Source organism: Castor canadensis, chromosome 11, assembly GCF_047511655.1.
Source record: "Castor canadensis chromosome 11, mCasCan1.hap1v2, whole genome shotgun sequence".
NCBI lineage: Eukaryota > Metazoa > Chordata > Mammalia > Rodentia > Castoridae > Castor > Castor canadensis.
Window position 1 is genome coordinate 35,524,500 of NC_133396.1, and position 22,120 is coordinate 35,546,619.

A 22,120-nucleotide genomic window follows, 5' to 3' on the forward strand; every position below is an offset into this window, starting at 1 on the left:
ATGGTGGCTCTCTGTAAAAAGAGAAAACTTCTCTCTCTCTAAAGTCATTATGATCAAGTTTATCCTCTGACCCCGTTCCTCTAACTGTGAGGCTTGGGAGACAGCACAGTGTGTATTTTATTAGAGCTTCTGAAAATACCAACTGTAGGCCTTGAAAACAAGCAGATTTGTCAGACTGCCATATTAATGGGCTTTTATTTGTTTGTTTTTTCTTCCTGATTTATAGACAGCACCCCATTATAGGGCAATATATCTTCATTTAAATAACTCCTGTGTTATTTATGACTGGCAATGGCTTTGAGGCCAGGGTGTTTTACTTTGTTTTAACATTCTGGTGGTAGTGATAACAGCAGAGCCTAAAATAGAAGCAGCTTAGCCAAGTTCTCCAGTTGATTGAAGTGATCTGAGTTAATTGCACGACAGAGCCAAATGCTTCATGAAAAGTTATTTCATTCCCAGCTATATTCTAACTTAAATTTATAACAAAAAAGAAATAATAGATGGTCAGCCAATGATGTAATACAGAATGTGTAAGACTCTTTTATGCCTTATTTCACTTTACCCTTCTGAAAACTCAGTTCTTCTACACCCGAAGCAGCTAAGGCAGTTCAGTGACTCAACCAAGATCCCATCTTGGTAGGAGTGGGCCACGCTGAAATGCAGGTTCCTCAGATTGTAAAATCAGTCCCTTCACAGCCGTTACATCTGCTCCTCTGTGGAAAAAGCCAGGTTAGTCAGTGGGACAGGAGGGCTTCAAGATTGCAGTGCATATGTGATTTGCAAAGCCTTGGGATGGGCGGTGGGTGTGTTTAAAAAGTTGTTTCTTCATCTAGTCAGTATTTATTGTGTTTCCTAGCTACTTTCTTTCCTTAAAATGTACCTCCCATCTTTCTTTTTCTGTTGAGATCTGACAAAATCCAATTCACTTTTATTTATTTATTTTTGAGGTATTGGGATTTGAACCCAGGGCCTAGAGCTTGTTAGGTGGATTCTCTCACTTGAACCACATCCCCAGCCCTTTTTTGCTTTTGTTATTTTTCAGATAGGGTTTCAATTTTTTGCCTGCGGCCAGCCTGGATCACAGTCCTCCTACCTATGCTTCTCACACAGCTAGGACAACAGGTGCATACTACCACATAGAGCTTATTGATTGAGATGGGGTCTCACTAACATTTTGCCTAGGCTGTCCTCCTGAACTCTGCCTTCCAAGTAGCTGGGATTATAGGTATGAACCACTCAGCTGGCTTTTTTTAATTGAGTTAATTCAAGTACAGTTCCTGCAGCAGTTGTTTTTTTGAGGTCTAGTTTAAATGTCACCCCCGCTTGGTGAAATCTTCCACTATCTCCTTGGGTTAAATTCATCCTTTATATTACCACAAAACCATTTTTACCTTTATTTATACACTTGTCTTTTTTTTTTTTAAATGCAACATATAAACTTTAACAAAAGTAGAACACAAAGTCAAGCACTTAGATGAAGAGAAACTTTGGCTTCCAGCTATGCATGACTAAGGAGCCTCACTCCTCCCCAAGAAAACTGCCCCCACTTTTAGGAGGGATGCTGAAAGAAGGACTGTTGCAGATCCAGTCTGGGGATGGGATTTTCTTTTGAACTTCACTTTCAAGTTAGGCAAAGCCAAGCTGAGGAATGCTTTTAAGGTTAGTAGAAAACACACCCTACAGAGAGTTGTCCTTAGGTTACACACCAAATTCTACCCGCAGTAGGTTCCATACTCCAGTGTGTTTGAGAGCCACCATGTTGGCTCAAGACATCTGCTAAAGATTCTAACATTTACTCTGGTACCGCCACATTTTCTCCAGAGCAGGTGGCCCTTCTTGCTTCTATCTGTGAAAGGGAGAGATGAAGCACTTCTAGATACTCAGGAGGAAGCAAAGATAAATGTGTGACATAGTCAATGGAAGGTGCAGAGAACTTGCAAACTCTAAAGCAATTTGGAACTACCTGTGTTATAGCCCAATAAGCCATAGCACTTCCAAATCGCCAAGATTTGCTTGTCTTTGCCCCTAGACTCTAGACTGTGTTAACTAGTTAAAATGTTGACATTTTGAAAGGATGTATGTTCCATGCACTGTTTGAATCAGCAAGAGACTCATTCTGTGCAATGTGGACATTTCTAGAAACCATACCAAGGGTCAGGTTGTACACATACAGTACATGTCAACCATAACAGAGCATCCACAAATGCATCAATTGTACCAGGGATGTATAATGAAGTCAGGGAACTAATTTAAATGATGACAGTCACAACTGCACTGCTACTTTTGGTGTCCTCTTTTTGTTTGTTTTTCTATGATAATTTAAAATAGATAAGAGGTAGAGCTACTTGAGGAAAAGTGGAGAACCACATCCCCTGGTTTCTCATTACACCTACTTCCTGTATTTAGAGGGAGATTATTTTTTTTAATTACTTTTATTCATATGTGCATACAATGTTTGGGTCATTCCTCCCCCGAGGGAGATTATTTAAAAGAAAAAATGAATGACAAAACAAAAAACAAAAAAAAAGAAATTTTCTCTGGCATGCCTTACAGTAATCTACATGCAATTGAATGTGACTGAATTCTGTTGCTCTGAAGACAACTCACACAGCTATGATGTGTACATTTTCCAAGCATTCACCAAATACCTATATGCACATTAAATCTGGAAAAGATTGAGCTGAAAATTACTGTACATAATGTACAGTAATATACTGGATAATTAATACCAATAGTAATGATCCTGTGTCATTATGAAAGAATTTACAATATGTTTTATACAATCTGTACATCTGTAAGCTTGGTGACAAAAAGATGGCCATATAAATCAATGGCATAGACAGTCAACTGAATTTTGATGCAGGTAGCAGGATCACCATCAACAGATGACGCTGGCACAACTGGACATCCACAGGCAAGGCAAAGTTAAATTAAGTCTACTTCACGCCACATTGAGACATTAATTCAAAGGGACCAAATACCTAAATGTGAGAGTTAAAAAGTATAAACTCTTGGGAGAAAACTTAGCTGTCAATCTCTACGACCTTGCATTTGGCAATGGATACTTAGATACGACACCCCAAAGCACAAATAACTAAAGGAAAAAATAGATAAATTGGACTTTATTAAAATGGAAAAGTTTGTACATCAAAGGACTCTATCAAAGTGAAAGGACCGAAAGAATGGAAGAAAAATATTTACAAACCATATCTCTGACAAATGTCTAGTAACTACTATATATATATATATATATATATATATATATATATATCTTAGAACTCAACAATGAAAAGACAAACAACCCAATATAAAATTGGGCAAAGGACTCGAATTGACAACAGCCAATAAGAATGTGAAAAGAGGCTCCACATCACTTGTCACTGGGGAAATGCAAAGCCACGCCACTGCACTCTCACTAGGATGTCTATAATCTAGGAAAAGGACAGAAGAAGGGTATAAATAACTTGGAATCTTAACATTTCCACTCTGTAATAGTGACGAAGTGAAACAATCTGAATGTCAACCAAGTGATGAGCAGATTTCACAAATGTTACTATTTTGCTGTATTAGCTTCTGCTTTTCCTCTCAAAAATACAATGAGTGTTCTTTGTAGCCCTCCTGCCCCCCAGATGCCTGCTGCCCTGAAGTTTAGTGTATATGAATCTGTCCCATTTATTTTTGTTACATTTTCTATACATTTGAATCCACAAATAATATGTGGTTTTAAAATTTTGTATAAAAGGTGCACTGTCCCACTGCATTTTGCTTTCTTTCACTCATGTCTTAAATATGTTGTTAAATTTGTTATGTAATTCGAAGAAGACCTTGAAAGACTCTCAGAAAAGTCTCCTAACTTAAACTCCCTCCTGTTAGGGTCTTGTTGTCTCCAGTTCAGCCTCATTTAACTATGTCAACAGTCAAAATGACAGAAATCAAGGTAATATATGACATAAAAGATAATTCTGTAGTTTAAAATACAGCCTATGTTGTACCTGTTTTCTGTTACAAGTAGGATTGCAGAATTTAAGCTATAAGATATAAAACATTGAAAGAAAAATCAGGATTAAAAGGTACAGGAAGGGGCTGAAGGAGTGGCCCCAAGCAGTAAAAGTGCCTGCCTAGCAAGCATGAAGCTGTGAGTTCAAGCGTCAGTGCCACCAAAAAAAAAAAAAAAAAAGGTACAGAGTACTCAGAAATCTTTAATTATTTTCAATCTCTGAAGAACATTGGCCATATATGTAATCCAAGCATTTCATCAAAAGTAATGCTATTGAAAGATGTGAAAGACCTCTACAAGGAAAACTATACACTTCTGAAGAAAGAGATTGAGGAAGACTATAGAAAGTGGAGAGATCTCCCATGCTCATGGATTGGTAGAATTAACATAGTAAAAATGTCTATACTCCCAAAAGTAATCTACATGTTTAATGCAATTCCCATCAAAATACCAATGACATTCATTAAAGAGATTGAAAAATCTACCGTGAAATTTATATGGAAACACAAGAGGCCACAAATAGCCAAGGCAATACTCAGTCAAAAGAACAATGCAGGAGGTATCACAATACCTGACTTCAAACTATATTACAAAGCAGTAACAATAAAAACAGCATGGTACTGGCACAAAAACAGACACGAAGACCAGTGGAACAGAATAGAGGACCCAGATATGAAGCCACAAAACTATAACCAACTTGTCTTTGACAAAGGAGCTAAAAATATACAATGGAGAAATAGCAGTCTCTTCAACAAAAACTGCTGGGAAAACTGGTTAGCAGTCTGCAAAAAACTGAAACTAGATCCATGTATATCACCCTATACCAAGATTAACTCAAAATGGATCAAGGATCTTAATATCAGACCACAAACTCTAAAGTTGATACAGGAAAGAGTAGGAAATACTCTGGAGTTAGTAGGTATATGTAAGAACTTTCTCAACAAAACCCCAGCAGCACAGCAACTAAGAGATAGCATAGATAAATGGGGCCTCATAAAACTAAAAAGCTTCTGTTCATCAAAAGAAATGGTCTCTAAACTGAAGAGAACACCCACAGAGTGGGAGAAAATATTTGCCAACTATACATCAGACAAAGGACTGATAACCAGAATATATAGGGAACTTAAAAAACTAAATTCTCCCAAAACTAATGAACCAATAGAGAAATGGGCAAGTGAACTAAACAGAACTTTCTCAAAAGAAGAAATTCAAATGGCCAAAAAACACATGAAAAATGCTTACCATCTCTAGCAATAAAGGAAATGCAAATTAAAACCATGCTAATGATGAATAGCCATTATTAGCAACACCACCACCAACAGGTGTTGGCAAGGATGCGGGGAAAAAGGAACCCTCTTACACTGTTGGTGGGAATGTAGACTAGTACAACCACTCTGGAAAAAAATTTGGAGGCTACTTAAAAAGCTAGACATTGATCTACCATTTGATCCAGCAATACCACTCTTGGGGATAGACCCAAAAGACTGTGACACAGGTTACTCCAGAGGCACCTGCACATCCATGTTTATTGCGGCACTATTCACAATAGCCAAGTTATGGAAACAGCCAAGATGCCCCACCACTGACAAATGGATTAAGAAAATGTGGTATCTATACACAATGGAATTTTATGCAGCCATGAAGAAGAACGAAATGTTATCATTCGCTGGTAAACGGATGGAATTGGAGAACATCATTCTGAGTGAGGTTAGCCTGGCCCAAAAGACCAAAAATCGTATGTTCTCCCTCATATGTGGACATTAGATCAAGGGCAAACACAACAAGGGGATTGGACTTTGAGCACATGATAAAAGCGAGAGCACCCAAGGGAGGGTGAGGATAGGTAAGACACCTAAAAAATTAGCTAGCAGTTGTTGCCCTCAATGCAGAGAAACTAAAGCAGATACCTTAAAGCAACTGAGGCCAATAGGAAAAGGGGACCAGGAACTAGAGAAAGGTTAGATCAAAAAGAATTAACCTAGAAGGTAACACACACGCACAGGAAATCAATGTGAGTCAATGCCCTGTATAGCTATCCTTATCTCAAACAGCAAAAACCCTTGTTTCTTCCTATTATGGCTTATACTCTCTCTACAACAAAATTAGAGATAAGGGCAAAATCACTTCTGCTGGGTATTGAGGGGGTGGGGGGGGAGAGGGAGGGGGCGGAGTGGGTGATAAGGAAGGGGGTGGGGGCAGGGGGGAGAAATGACCCAAGCCTTGTATGTACATATGAATAATTAAAGAAAAAAAAAGTAATGCTATTGAGAAATGAAAGTTCATTCAAATTATTTAAATAATTTGGGTTAAAACTATGTAGATAGCCATATAAAGTCAAAATCTGGACCACATCACGACCATATGTGGGGTCTACAAGTGGTTGTGTGTTTGTATCTTTAGATCAGAGCTTCTAGCATGTATGTTCTCAGACCACTTCTTAGCCTTTGGCTATATTTCTTGAGAAACTAACTTTATCAGGGGGTGGGCCTCAATATTTGATGGCTTGTGACACTCTCTATGCATAAATTTACCATTCTTTATGTGTAAAGAATGTCTAAAGCCATCCCTGGCTAGCTACTTTTCATAACCTGTATGCTTAACAAAGGCGCCTCTTCTTTGACTCAGGATAGACATTTGTCCTGACCTGGAATGTGATGGGTAACCCTGATCCTCTCTCTCTCTCTCTCTCTCCCCCTCTTCTGTGCTCACATTGTTAGCTCTAAGAATTCAAAGGTGGACTAGAAGCTTGGCAGGAAATCAGGATCCTCTGGCACCTGAACATTAGGTTGGCAATTCATTTATGCATCTTTCAGGCCAAATGTTCTTCATGATCTCACTCTGTACCAGCATTTGCCTGGGTGGTATTTTGTTTGTTGTTCTTTATGCTTAAATGTGGTTCTTCTTTTTCTCTGTGAATCACTATGTCAACATTGGTGTGGTGGGTTGGGTAAACATTTAGGAGATAAATGAGCTAAATGTGAACCTGTAGAAATAGTCTATTTTCAGTGCTCAGAGTAATGACTTGCACATTTGTAATATTTCTTTCTGGCTTCTTTTTGTGGTGGGTATTGAGTCTAAAAGTTTAATTTTAAAAAAGCCCAGGAGATAGGTGGTAAATGCTTCCTACCAGCAGCTCAAGACACCTAAAGGTTTGCTTTTAAGTAACAGAAGTGTAAGACTATGCTTTCAGGGATCATTTCTATAGTTTGTTAAGTAACAGAAGTGCACATGAAACACTCAAAAGGAAGCAAAGTTGCCTGATTTGTCTAGGGTGAATTAGCCACCATATCTGAAATATTGTAGTGTGTCTCCTAGTTGGACTTTTAATTGAAATAAAACCTGTGTTAATCTCCATGCGACTTCTTAGTGGATCGACAAAGGAAAAAACTGGTGAAGTCAATGTCAGTGTCAACCCAAAGTATCTGAAACATCTTTTAGCTTTAAAATGCTTTGAACGTATCCAACCCACCAGCTCTGTAAAAGTGCACAGTAAGGAGCTTGCAGCTTGTTTTCACTTGCTGTTCATTGTCAGTTTACAGAGATAATAGTTCCTAGTAATAATTGTTGCCAGTGAGAAGAAGTTTGAGGTAACTGAACGGATTTTGAATGAGCCCAAACAGTTCACAGTTTATGCAGAATGGGCACTATTCATTCCGCTCTGCCTTACTCACTGTAATATTGTTTGCTCATTGTTAAAATGTTAGGTTCAAGATCAATGCTTTTGCTTGATAATACCGTGCACTTCAGAGTGTATTCAGTGTTCACTTGACATCTGGTTTTAATATGGTGGAGTCATAATACATAAAAGAGAATATTGCTAGGCCCATCTTTTGGGTTACACCCATTCACACAAAAGTTGTAATGTTTTCTAAAACGCCTCCATTTAATTACCAGCTATGCAGAACTTTTCACAGGTTGCATCAATCGGTGAGTCATTTAAGTGAAAACCCAACAGTGTGTATAATAGAACAAAAGAAGTTTCAGCCTGTAGGACAAATGTAGGATTTTCAAAAGGTACAAAGAAATAACCTTTCATCCACTGCCCATCCTATAGAAGAGCTGTAAGAAAAATACTGAATAGGTTAGCGCCATGTAAACATCAATAGAAAACAAATATTTCAGCAGGTGTGCACAGTTGCTTTTTATACTGAATACAGTAATCCTTTGATCATGTCTCTGAAAAGGTTTCTTTCCCAGATATGTTGCAGTAACTTGTCTTAAAGGTACGGCATTCTTTCCTGGGAATTGCTTATTAGTTTTTTTTTTTTATAACTTATGTCTGGAAAATAAATGTTGACCATTGTGAGAATATTTATTTTGCTTTTAGAATTTCTCCTATTTAAATTTACTAATTTCTGTTATTAATCATGTCATAAACTAATATTAAGCTTCATTATAGCTAAAATTATACTTATAAGATCATCCTATATTAATACAACAATTAAGATTCACTATTCAACAAGTGTTTCTAGGTGGCCCACTGCGTGTGCAAGATGGGGATATGCACCGTGCTACCTAAGTATAAGAAAAGGTGCTGCCTTCAAGGACTTACCATAGAGTTGAGTGAATGCCATTGACATATATTGATAGTTTTATAGGATTAAAGATAAATGTATATATAAAACACCAATATAATAATAGCCAGATAAATTATAAACAATGGCAAAAGTCATTTTACAAAACTTATCAAGGGCTGGCAGAGTGGTTCAGGTGGTAGAGGGCCTGCCTAGTAACTGCAGGGCCCTGAGTTCAACCCCCAGTATTGCAAAAAAAACCCAAACAAACAAAAAAGTTATCAGATTGGTAGCATATTGCTGTGTTTTCAGGGTATCACCATGACTTGCAAAATGTTTTACTTTGTTTAGTGCTGGGGCTCGAACCTAGGCCTCATGCATGCTAAGTATGGTCTCCCATTGAGCCACACTCCAGTCTCTAAGTGGTTTTTAATTTTTTGTTGTTGTTTTGAGACAGAGACTTACTAGTTATGCTGATGTGAAACTCACTGTGTTGCCCAGACTGGCCTTGAACTCGACATTCTCCTGCCTTAGTCTCCTTAATTTGTAATGGGATTAGAGGCATGCACCACCACTCCCAGCCTCCTCCAATTTTTACCAGATTTTGTCCGTGCCCTGCAGACATAATTTAGGGATAAACCTCTCTATCCCTACTACTAAAACTGTAATACGAACCTGCATCCCAGCTTGCCTCCCAGCTATGCTTCCTGCCTCTCTCATCTTGCCTTCTCCTAACTCTGGCATCCACAATCCACACTGTACTTAGAACAATCTGCCTCAAACTCCTTGCTGAGACAGGAGGATCACAAGTTCGAGGCTAGTTTGGGCTTCATAGTGAGTTCAAGGCTAACCTGAGCTTAAGGTGAGATGCTGCCCCCAGAAAAACCAAACCAAACCAAAATAACTCTCCAGCAGTTCCTTGTTACCCAGTGAACCAAGTTCACATGAGGACTCTAGCTCCTCACTGCCCAGTCCTCTGCATCTCTTACCTAGAATTTTATGCTCGAGTGATTCTGGATTATTTTAATGTTACCTACACCAACGTGCTGCTTCAGGCCAGTGCCTTTTCTCTCATAGTGTTCCCTCTGAGTTGCCCTTCCCATGAATATCTGCTTAGCTAATTCTTACTCATTTCTGATATCATTTCCTCTTGGGGCTCAAGGTTGAATTTAAAAGTCCCTTTCTCTGGGATCCTGTAACAATCTCTGCAAATCTGTAACCAGGAGAGTATATTGGGAAGGCATGTCTCATTTCCGTCTCACTAGTGACAGTGGGTGGAATGGTGTATTGGTACATTTTCTAGTGTGAACGTACCATAGCTCAGCAGGTGTTTTTCCTGTGTTCAGCTTCACTATTTTTTAGCTAAGTGCCCTTGGGCAAATCATTTGCCTCTGTGAAATAGTTTTTTTCATCTTTAAAATGAAGGTAATAATAATATTTAACTTTTTAAGGCAAATGCTAGGTTAATAAGTATTGCTCTAAGTGCTATGCACACAGCAATGATCTGAGGAAGGTAAATACTATTGTCATTTACAATAGTAAATGAAGCACAAGAAGAGAATTATAACCTTTTGCACAGTTAGGAAGTGGGGAAGCTAGACTTCCACGCTGGGCAGTCTCATTTCGGAATCCATGCTGTGCTATATATAGGAGTATGGGAGGACCAAGTGACATGCCATTGAGGACTCGCTGGAGCACAGAGTGTTATGCAAATAATGTGAGTGACTACCATTTTGGAGCATGAATGTGCATTGTATGTTGTACAAGGAAATTTCCACATATTGATTAATCACGGGTACTGTTGCAATTTCCGTTAAAAGTGCATTTTGATGAAGTCAAAGAAAGTTTGTCCAGTAGGAGGCAATAAAGCCTGGATTCAAACATTGCTGGTCTGCAGCCAGCAAGTTTAACTAGGATGCTATCTTTTAAATATTAATTATTGTACATTTAAGTCTCTGCCCTCTGTAGAGATGAATTTTGTCACAGAAACCTTCCCATTTGTATTGTATGTTATCTGAAACTACATGTGCTCTCATCAAAGTGGGACTATTCCATTTGGAACCAAAAGAAAGTGCTATAAAAAGCAAAACACCCCTATTGTGCAAGTAAGTACTTTTAGGATTGGTACCTATAAATACCTGTGTGCCTCCTTAATATGCGCATGTCGAAAAGTAGAAGCACGTGTGTACTAAATGCACTTACGCTATGCTGTCATCAGTGTAAAAAACCACTGAAAAATCCATTCATGATTTAGAAGTCAAAACGCCCACCATTATCTAACTCATTGCTTCTTAAAGAAGAAAAAGAATTTCAAGCTCTTCTGAAGAATCACTGTGCGTGAAGCAGGCAGAGACAATTTTAAAATCCTAAATTGGGATCCACAGCTTAGTGGAAACAAGGAGAGATGAGCCCCACTGTGAGAAAACAGTGATTTCATTTTAATGCAGGTTTTTAACATTTAATTTCCTTTTATAAACGCACTTTGACCTTTGTGGAACAAGGGAAATGTAAAAGGAATGAAAAAAAAGACCATAGATTTTCTCTCCCACCCTTTCAGAACCATCTTCTTCAAAGGTCCTTAGACCACCTGCTTTCATATTAATCGATGGACAGACGGATGGGCTCTCATGTCCTCCCAGCGAGACTTGCGGGGAAGGCTGTCCTGGGCAGCCAAGTACTCGGTGTGAGGGGCATGTTTACCTAACAGCTTGCTGCGTGCTTAAAATGTGAAGTTTCTTTTCATGGCTATTTGTTTCTGTTGGACTGTACATGTTAAAAATAATATAAGGTCAAATTCCATAGGAAAGCATGGTTCTGATTGCATTTGCAGCCTCGGGTCTGGAAGGAAGCCAGTCAGATCTGGGAATGTGGCACAGATAGGATACGCCTTACACTGCAGCCCTCAAAAGTGACTACTCTGGTTATTAACCAGTGGTGAGGGGAGGTTTGGAAAGGTATTTCAACCAGACTAATTAGCCGGCAGTCAGATGTGACAGACAAGTGGGGAAAATATATGCCACCTCTGGAGGGTTGCTGAGAGAATGTACTGGGCAAAGATGGACATGAGGCAGACATTGCTGGAGCTAGGGAGGAAAATCAGCTTCGTTGTGGACCTCATGCTGTTTAAAAACAGAAATAAGAGTTCTCAAAGTGATTGACTAAGAGTCCAAGCCCTGACTACATGTTTTTGCAGTGTTAAGGATTAAACCCGAAGCCTTGCACATGCTAGGCAAGTGCTCTACCACTGAGCTACACCCCCAGTCTTTGTTGTTTTGAGACAGGATCTCACTATGTAACAGCCTAGGCTGGCCTCGAACTCAGGATCCTCCTGCCTCTGCCTCCCAAGTGCTGGGATTACAAGTGTGTGCCAGCCACCACACTTAGTCCTAACTATATGTTTTATCTAAAATATATTGTTTGGTGCAACTTATTATAGGCAATGTTGCCTTTCAGCCCATTTTTTAATACAAATTAAGATAGGAAACCTGTTTCCTGATAGCTTCCAAACTGCATTGGTCTAAATTTAAACTGTGAAAGGATCAGTTTCCTATCTTTCTAATTTCCTTTGCAAAATAACCGCAAAATACATATATTCATGCTGACACTTTTGGAGTTAACAGTGCTAGTACGCAAACAATGTACCCTCCAACAGCGCCCTCCCATGCTGGCTTATCATTGTGAAGTGAGGGTGAAGATGTGATACCTATTCCGTGGCTCACGTGAGAGTTTAGCCATGGCTTGGTCACCGCTCAGTTTTTAGTGGCTGGGATTTAGCTCTCACTCACATCCCCACTGTGGGGCACTTTCAGTCACCAGCTGGTGTGCTTTCTTTGCCTTTTTGAGCATAATAAAATTGTATTCATGTTTTAAGGTTTAGATTGAATTTTATCTCCAACAGAGAATCTGCATTCCCTCCCCTCCACTGGTCCCAGTTAGTCCTCCTATTCTATGGATCCAGGAGACCCAGCCCTGCTTCTATCAACCACACTTGTCACGTGGTAGCAAAGTACTATGTATTTGTCAGTCTCTCAAATTAAGTGTAAGCCGCAGGAGGGCAGGACTTGTCGCTTTTACCCTAGAACACTTCTCATGCTCAAGAAATTAGCAGAAAGTCTTGCACATGGTTGGCACTTGAATGTTTTTGGAAACAAGAGATCTTCAAAATAGAGTTTCTTCAGGGGCATTAAAAAAAAAAACCTCCCCAAATTCTGCTGCTCTGTTATTGAACTGGGTTTCCTATTTTCCCACGTTCTCCACAGGAGGAGATATGACCTCTCCTACTCTTTAGATCTGAAGATCTCTTTATCAATTTTCTCATTATTGGATTGAACATGTTACTTTCTTCTGGCAAAATCTAGCAGGCTTATTTATAATTGTTTATTGTTGAACTGCTGAAACTTATTCATTGACACGTTTTGACTTGCATTAATGCTCTACATTTACGCACACATTTATATTAAAAACTCACACACAAATGAAAGTGGAAAAACCGCCAATTCCTGATTCCTGTCCCCTACTTTTCACTTCTAATCGATACTTAGATTCCTCTGACCCCACTGGGGAACAATCATCTAACATTCAGAACTACCCATATTAGGAAGAAGAGAAAAAAAATCTTTTTTGAGAATGAAATGTTCCCATCCTAGTGGCTTCTTGGGCACACTCTCTCCCTATCTGGCCTGCTTTTGGCATAACTGTTACACACTTGGCAGACAGCACACAGGTTGGTGACTTCAGAAAGGCGGACCAGCTAGGCCTCACCTGCCTCCTGCAAAGCACCAACAGCTGCGCATTGAAAGCATAGATGTGTTTCCAGCCCTGATCAATGACGCAGCAGACACTGGAAGGGGAGTTTGTCAATGAGCAGTTCATGGACTTCTGAGAGCATCTGTTTCCACCCCAGTGTCGCAGTAGCAGCCTGTGCGGCTCAGGTTTCTTCACCTTCCAGCAGAGGGCGCGCTCTTGCCAGCGGCCTTTGTAAGTGGCTCGGGCTTTTCCATGGTGGACCTGGGGGATCCCCAACTGACCCCCTTCTCTTTGGGCTGGGGCTCAGCCAGCGGGAAGTGGAGTGGGAGCGGCTATGAACACCTTGGCATGCATTTAAAAAGAATGCGTTGACTGTCTACTACGACGCTGCCAGATTTTCATCCACATTCACTCGTCATTCCCGTAACTTGCTGATCCATAGTACATCCACTAAACCATCATTTGTAGCGCATTTGACAACTTACGAAACACTTTCGCAGCCACCATTGTATCAGATCTCCCCAAAACGCATTAAGTAGATATTATTATTATTATCATGAGCATTTCAATGTGTAGGCCATCCTTAGCTTCCCAGCTAACTTTCTCTTAACATGTTGAGTTGTAAACATTAAGATCTGCAAGGGTTCTTAACGACCATCCAACCCCATCTCTTCCTCTGACAGATAAGAAAGCGGGGATGATCTCACCTTCTGGATGAGTTAAATGAGATCTAGAAAGCCAAGTGACTTCTCTGTCCTGTGTTCTCCATGGATGGCAGAGCCCCCACTGGAACACAATTTGTCTCTGAGCCCTAGTACAATGTTCTCGCCACCCATACTGCCTCCAGCACACACAGTTTGAGGACATTGCTCTGGAGTGTGAGAAATTCCATTTACTCATTTTTTTCAGGAGGGTCATTTCTCCTCATGGTCTTCCTCCTGATTTGAATTTGTCTTTCACTATCTGAAGTGGCACCTGTGCACTCTTACACTGTGCATAACAACTTTCTGTGCAGTTTTCTCTCTCTGGGAGATTTTCATCTAACTCATTAATCTCATTAAAAAAACCTCCTGATTTCTTAGCCTTTAAATTTTTGTTTTCAAAATTCAGAGAGTTGGTGGGTAGCTTTATAGTGTTTGCCAGAGGTCTGATGAGAGGCCCAGGTAATAAGATTATGTGGGTTACCTTGCCGGGAACTCCTCTTTTGCCAAGAACTCAAATAATTTTAAACTAGAACGAATTCTTAGAGATGCCGGGTAGCTCCATTGTTCTACAGATGAAGAAAATATACTCCAACAAAAAGAAACTTCCCTAAGGTCATATAGCCCAGATCCATATCCACATTCTGACCCTTCTACTACTGTTTGTTGTCTGGAAATAAGAAAAAACCTCTGAACAGAGCCAGGCATCAGCTGAGTACTGAGAAGGGACACCAAAGTGCAGACAGTGACGAGGTTCCAAACTTGATTAGCCTACTTGGTCAAAATTTCAAGTAATTCTGAGTATAAGAATTGACCTTAATTTGTAACGAAACCTGGACATGTCTTCTGAAGATCTGACAGACTTTATCTTCCCTATTCCAACTTTTCAAATTATTTAGAAATTTTTTTTCTTAAGGAAAATTATCTTAATGCAATAGTTTTTGAGCACCGTATGCTGTTTTATGGTTAAGTGCAGGCTCTTTTATTCCTTTTGTGATACATTTGAGGGAAATCCTGATAGTACCTCAGCTGACCTTAAACATAGTATGTGAACCCTTTGTAATTTATTAACAAGATTCCAACATACAGCCTGATTTCTGTAAAATTGGGTTCTGTGAGGCCAAGTCTTTGGCTTTGATTTAGGATACCCAGATTCAGACTGAAACTTTCCAGGCTTGAGAGTGTTCACATTTTCATAGCTTAATTGTAAATCATCTTTCATTTAAAAGATTTAAAGGCAGTCTAAAGACCTAAATCTTTTTTAGCCACCTTCCTAACAAGGAAAAATGTCTTGATGAGCCTTGTTGAGATTTTTCCCTAATGGGTTAGAATAAACAGTTTGATAATGTCCAAGTAGAACAAATACTAGCACGAGGAAAACAACGTTTTCCTCCAAGAGTTAAATGTAAAATTAGATGTCATTATCGGGCATTTGGAAGGCGTTTGGAAGCGTCCAGCCCAAGCAGGCCAAACCGCTCAACTCTAATGGGCGGCAAATCAAAACCAGAGTGGCCGGCCTGTTTCTCTATTTGTTCTGCCTCATTCTGCCTGATTATTTTGGCAAAGCCAAGCTAAAATGGCAGTGCTCTGAAGTTCTGTAAATTTCAGCTTTTAATTAGGTAAAAGACTCTTTTGCAGCTCTTTCTTGAAGACTCTTTTGTGCTTGGAATGCTGTCTTCCATCCTTTGGGATGTTTTGAAGAGAGCTGTGGTACCCTGAGCTGACTGCCTCCAGTCACCATGGAAACCCTCCTCTTCCGAGTTTTATCTGCTTGATGTTGCTCTGTAGGCGCCTGATGTGCTCAGGTAGCACTGGGATTTTCTGTGCATGTGCACTGCCACAAGAAAGCTGAATCTGCCCAAAGTTAACTCAGACTAAGAGCTTTCTAGCTGAAAATTATTTGTAAAAGTTTTAAAGTTCTAAAATTAGCACTACCTGTAAGTGGTAAGTTTTTCTCAGAAGAGAGTATTTTCTATTTAGCTTTTCCACTTATATTTTCTCAAATGTCTGATTTACACATGTTTTTACATCTGTGATTTTTTACTAAAAAAATGGAACAGAAAAACAGTTATCAAATAATAGTACAGACTGGGTCTGGGTGTATGTTTAAGAAAAAGAAGTTTTATGATCTTTAATTGATATTTTTCATGTGGATAAAATAATCTTTAAGTAATCACATACACTAGGACTCTGCCTTATAAGGAATTTGTTTTAAAACATAAGGTTTGAGAAGGAACCTTTGATTCGAATCCAATAGGGTGTCTATGTGTATAAACATAAGTCACTTACAGCTTTTTTTTTTAAAAAAAGGAAATGTCTAAATCAGCTTCCTTTGGAAAAAGGAAATATGTTGTTTATTAATTAAGAACCACAGTTAGGGTACTCTGTTTTCAGTTAGAATCTGATCTGCTTTTTTGCCCAGAATATAAAATTGATCTAAATTATATAAAAAGCAACTACTCTTATGAAAATGAGTCCTAGAGTACATGTGTCAATAATCAAATAGGACTGTCTACAGAAAAAATTGCCACCCACGTGTGATCTTAGCACACTTATTCTTATGAAGCAGGTGTCTGACTTGTGAGCTTTGGTGTTATTTTTGTCAGTGTTTCACTCCCGGTCCCACAGATGCACTCAGTGTCCTGAGAGTTCAGAGTGGCTATCTTCCTTCCTTAGTCAACTAGCCACCTTTGGGTTGTGGGCTGTGTGGATGAGTGTGTTCCTTAAATCAGTGAACTGTATTTCTCCATCTCTTCATTCAGTCTGCCTGTGACCAAACTGGTTAGTGATGAGGTCTCAAGTAACAGGTAGAGTTTGGATTCAGGGTGGCATTTTATACTCCCAATTTGCAAGTAGTCTCCTTAGTGAATAGAAGCATCTTTCCCCCTGGCCATACTGACACTGCAGTCCTGAACCTCAGCAATAGTGGGAATCCCAACAGTGTTGCCAAGAGAGGCAAACGGGTCCAGACTGCATCTTCTCACAGCTGGGAGGTCACTTAGAATTCAAAATCTTTTCTTCTTGCAAAGAAAATGTCCACAGCGAAGGCTTGAGGCTTATAGAAAATCATCATGACATCAGAACTGTAGTTTGTGTCCCTTACTGGCCCTTGATGATGTGCTTGGAGGGATTTGAGGGGTTTAATGGCTGTCTCTATTCCAGGGGCTCCTGCCTGCCTGCAGGTGCGAACATTCCGGCACGTCCATGGTAGCAGCAGCTAGCATTTACAGACACTGTCTTAAGGAAGAGTGCAAAGTGTTTTGTGCTTATCATCTTCTCCATTTGGGGAACAAGTCAAAATCGTTACTTAGAGCTTGCTTGTGGGGAAACTGAGGCACGGTATTTAGAGAGCTCGCCTTAAGTCACATGCTCAGTGGCACCATAGCCAGTGACACTCTTGGATCTGATTTCTACTCCTTCACCCACTCTTCCTCCAGTCAGATGCGGCCCCTCTTCAGTGTTTACAGGGGATAAGAGCCCTCAGCTTTCATAATGATCTGTTTTTCTTTCTTTTTTTTCTTTTGTGGTATTGGAATTTGAACTCCAGGCCTTGGCACTGGCTCTACCACTTGAACCTTGCCCCCCCTTCCCCTCTTTTTTTGAAATAGGGTCTCATGCTTTTTTGCCCAGGGCCAGCCTGGACCTGGCTCCTCCTACCTATACCTCCCTGGGGCTGGGATGACAGATGGGCACCACCACGTCTGGCCTCGCCTTCACATCTCACCCTGAGTGCTGGAACGACATAATCTCCTAGCAGTGAGAAAAACGTTGACACATTAGCTTGAATTTGTCAAAGAGCATAAGAATGGTTTGAATATACTTTTCATAATAACAAATTATTAGAGGATGACCTAACTTTGAGCTCTGGAAGGGAGGCATGGGAGCTCTTGGACTTTCTTTGTCCTGAGTGCTCAAATGCCCCTGTTGCAGGCAAAGCATGTGATTGTATAGTGCTGGGGGGGGGGGGGGCGGTCCTTTGTATTAGTATTTTGTCAGTTTCTCCCCTAATTTGAGTGTCTTACTTTATTAAAAGCACAATTGAATAAAGACAAGAATTTGGTTTGATGGGCACGTGAACTAAACAGAACTTTCTCAAAAGAAGAAATTCAAATGGCCAGAAAACACATGAAAAAATGCTCACCATCTCTAGCAATAAAGGAAATGCAAATTAAAACCACGCTAAGATTCCACCTCACCCCTGTTAGAATAGCCATCATCAGCAACACCACCAACAATAGGTGTTGGCGAGGATGCGGGGAAAAAGGAAACCTCTTACACTGTTGGTGGGAATGTAGACTAGTACAACCACTCTGGAAAAAAATTTGGAGGCTACTTAAAAAGCTAGACATTGATCTACCATTTGATCCAGCAATACCACTCTTGGGGATATACCCAAAAGACTGTTACTCCAGAGGCACCTGCACATCCATGTTTATTGCGGCACTATTCACAATAGCCAAGTTATGGAAACAGCCAAGATGCCCCAGCACTGACGAATGGATTAAGAAAATGTGGTATCTATACACAATGGAATTTTATGCAGCCATGAAGAAGAACGAAATGTTATCATTCGCTGGTAAATGGATGGAATTGGAGAACATCATTCTGAGTGAGGTTAGCCTGGCTCAAAAAACCAAAAATCGTATGTTCTCCCTCATATGTGGACATTAGATCAAGGGCAAACACAACAAGGGGATTGGACTATGAGCACATGATAAAAGCGAGAGCACACAAGGGAGGGGTGAGGATAGGTAAGACACCTAAAAAACTAGCTAGCATTTGTTGCCCTTAACGCAGAGAAACTAAAGCAGATACCTTAAAGCAACTGAGGCCAATAGGAAAAGGGGAATAGGTACTAGAGAAAAGGTTAGATCAAAAAGAATTAACCTAGAAGGTAACACCCACGCACAGGAAATCAATGTGAGTCAATGCCCTGTATAGCTATCCTTATCTCAACCAGCAAAAACCCTTGTTCCTTCCTATTATTGCTTATACTCTCTCTACAACAAAATTAGAAATAAGGGCAAAATAGTTTCTGCTGGGTATTGGGGGGGGGAGAGGGAGGGGGCGGAGTGGGTGGTAAGGGAGGGGTTGGGGGCAGGGGGGAGAAATGAACCAAGCCTTGTATGCACATATGAATAATAAAAGAAAAATGAAAAAAAAAAGAATTTGGTTTGACCTACATTTGGCTTGAATATGTCGTTGATAAAGGAACTCACATGAGCATATTTTAAAATTATTTAATGTGTTTTTTTTTTTTGATGGGACTGGGGTTTGAACTTGGGGCTTTATACTTGCAAAGCACGTGCTCTACTGCTTGAGCCACACCTCCAGTCCATTTTACTCTAGTTATTTTGGAGATGGTGGTCTCCTAAACTATTTGCCTGGGCTCGCCTCCAACCTCAATTCTCCAGATCTCAGCCTCCCAAGTAGATAAGTATACAGGTGTGAGCCGCCTCGCCTGACCGATGTGTTCTCTATAAAAGGAAAGAAAAAGGAGAGAAGAGAACTTAGATACGTTGAGCATTAATTTTCTGCCATTTGTCTTACGTTTTCACAAATCTATCTTATTCAAACCTCATAAAACCATCAAGACAGACATTATGTCCGCTCACTTGAACAGAGAAGAAAACCAAGAGTCAGAATAAATAACTTGAACAAGTTTCTTAACAAGTTCTTTCACAATGAACAAATAGTAGAGTCCACATTCACACCCTACTGTGTCTGGCAGTTATTAGCAAACTATACCTAAAGAGGCCCTTTGATCAACTTACTTGTTACAAAAGGAAACACTAGACTTTAGTCTTCCTGAAGAGGCATGCTCGCTCTATAGGGACCTATGTCTGTGCAGGTATTAAATAAAAGCACAAAATAAATCTTCCCCAGCCCTGTAGTCTGTGGCATTTGAGAAAAGCTTCTCGCAAAGACCTCATTTTCTTCTGAGATTACTGAGGAACTCCAAAGGAAGATGTGTGTCCTCGGCCTAAGGGCATGGCAGAATCCAACATCTTTTGGATTCAGGCTTTGTGGTAGAGTACACCATAGGAGAATCTGGGCTTTTAGTTCACATTTCAAAATCTGGATAGACTAAAAATAAATGATCTGGAAAAGCCAATGTTTCTATTGGCTGTTTTGCATTTCTAAGCACTAACTATCTTAGATGGAGACTTCTCTGTAGAGGCAGAGAAGAAACTCCCTTTTCTAAAAGGGTATAAACAGAGCTGAGGGGACATTAGACAATAGATTACCTCCAACTCTTACCATCAGTGGATTTAAATTCTGTAAATCATGTAATTGCCTTATAATTGTGCCTCAAGAATAATAAATAAATAAAACCTTCAGAAAAAATGTAGCAATCAGGCCCAATACAGGTTTAAGTACACTGACAGTAAAGCAGTAGACAGGAAGTGGGAGGGTCAGCATTTCTGTATGGGATCCAGGGACTGACTCACCATCTGTGTGCCTTTAAAAATTATTCCTGGACTTTGGGTGGGAGGTAAATGGCTGTGCCTGCTGGATGTTTTACTGAACGCTTAATCCTAACAATGAAGCCATTCATATTCTCAACAGTAGGGGTCGTCAGCACTCCAGTTCTTCAGCGAAGATGCTGGTTCTCCATCCTTGAGCTGTTTGGCATTTATGGCTGCTTTAAGGAACTTAAATCATTTTATTGGCAGAATTGTCTATTTTATGTCATTAGCAAATGAAAAAAACTAGCCCTCCTTGTCTGATCTTGGCCTAAAACGTCAGTCTTTTGTAATAGCTAAAATAATGTGTCAAAAATTAGCTGACTTGACAGTGGAATAGTTGAAAAAATGTATAAACCATTCTCTTAAAATTTTGGAGTAAAAAGACTGTGAGAAAGTAATTTTGAAGTTCCTCATGATGGAGAAAAACAATGATTTTGGGAGGAGGAGAGTGGTCACTTCTGAAAACTGTCAGTTCACTTCTTGTCTATGGAGCTACAAGATACTTCGGGTGTTTTGGATTTGTTTTATTTTATGTTTTTGTTCCGGGGTATTGATTTGAATTTTCTGCTTAAAAACACAATTTACTACAAACATCTCCATTTACCGCTTCTTTCTTACCAAAACTTTGAGAGGGTCCCCAACTTCTTCTAACTCCTTACTCTCTGTATAACCAACCACTAAATCTAACTGTTCTACCTCCTAAATATTGTTTGGATCATTTTCATCTTTCTAGCTCTGGGTCCTTAACTTAGCTATTTAACTGTCTTCTACCTTTAGTTTAGCTCTCTAAACCACTCAGTACCTCCAATTACTTCATCATAATGACTGAACGAAGCACAAATTTCTTAGCACAGACTGCAGGTTATTTAATAACCTTGACCTAGCTACCCCTCTAGCTTTATTGCCTCCTTCTCCCTTTTACCACAGCTCTGAAATCTGTGTTCCAACCACACACTGAACTACTAAGAGGCCCCCAAATGCATCCAGCTGTTTCAATCTTTCTATATTTGCCTATGTTTTTCTATCTAATATTGCTGGTCTTTCTTCTCACTCTTTATCTGACAATTCCTAACTGTCCTTTAAGATACAGGTCAAGTAGCATATACTTTGTAAAGCCTTTAACCTCAAGCAATGTCAACCATTGCTTTCTTTGTCCCAGTGCTGAACTGTATATCAGTTCTGTCACTATTATACGCCCATATTACACTAGTCACTTCTTCTAGACCGGTGTTCTCAATAGCAGAAGGTGAAGGAGGTAAAGATGAAGGAGTGCACTTTTGCTCATGCAGGGATTTTTGACAATGTTTGGATTCATGTTTGATTATCAAAATGAGGGGGTATTACTAGCATCTGTTGGGGACAGGACAGAGATGCCACTAAACATCCTGAAACACGTAGGACAATCTCTCATAACAAGGAAGTGTCCAGCCAAAATATCAGTAGTACTGAAGTTGAGAAATTGTACCAAACTGTAAACGTGCACCTTTTTTCAACTTTGGATACTCAGGACCTAGAACACCATGTCAAGCAAAAATCAGGCACTAGATAAATACTGATAAAAATGAGTAAAAAATTCCATAGGACTCTCTGAAGAGAATCTGTCTAAGGATAGAAAAATAAGTTTCTTTGGGAAAATAACCAGAGCCCAAATTCAAAGGTGTAATTTGAAATTTATTTTAAAATTTCTGTAAT